Raw genomic sequence first — 713 nt, forward strand, 5'->3', positions numbered from 1 at the left:
TTATTTTAAAATATTTGTTTGTGAAAAATGTTTATGAATTGTAATATGTAGTCTGCATTTAATTTATATTTTATGTTGTTTAAATATATTTTATACTGTATATCTTAGAAGTCCATTTACGTTTGTTATAATTGTAAAAAAAAATCAGCCAGGTTGTAAATGACCTGCTTGGTAATAATAATGTCTAAGCTGTATTTTTTATTTGAATGAAAGAGACATAAACATAAAATCTGTACATGTATATATAGAGCTTTTAATGAATTATTATAATGTAATCACTATCTGATTTAATTTTTAATTTTAGGATAAGTAACCAATCTGTAAATGTTTGAGCATTTATTATGCAATTTGCATTTGTATGATCAGTTATCATGTAATCTGATTTTACATTGTTTTTATTATAATTTATTTTAACATTAGTAGTTTTTTAAAATGTATATACTTATTTTATTTTTAGGAATTAGCTATTTTTAGTAAAGCCTATATAAGTTTTATATTTTGTCTTCTTTTTGTATTTATCTTTTATTTACTAACAGTAATTTTTGAAATTTTTGCCTATTATGAAGTTAATTGTTGCAGCTTGTATCTTATTTTTCTTTCAGTGTGTCTAAATATATAATTTATAGGTATTTTTTTATATATGCACATTTTGAATATATATATATATTTCGTACAGTTGATTTTAGTTGAGATAATTTTTAAAAAAATCATAT

Source organism: Halyomorpha halys, unplaced genomic scaffold (genome assembly GCF_000696795.3).
Source record: "Halyomorpha halys isolate HHAL.00 unplaced genomic scaffold, Hhal_1.1 Scaffold224.1, whole genome shotgun sequence".
Classification (NCBI taxonomy): domain Eukaryota; kingdom Metazoa; phylum Arthropoda; class Insecta; order Hemiptera; family Pentatomidae; genus Halyomorpha; species Halyomorpha halys.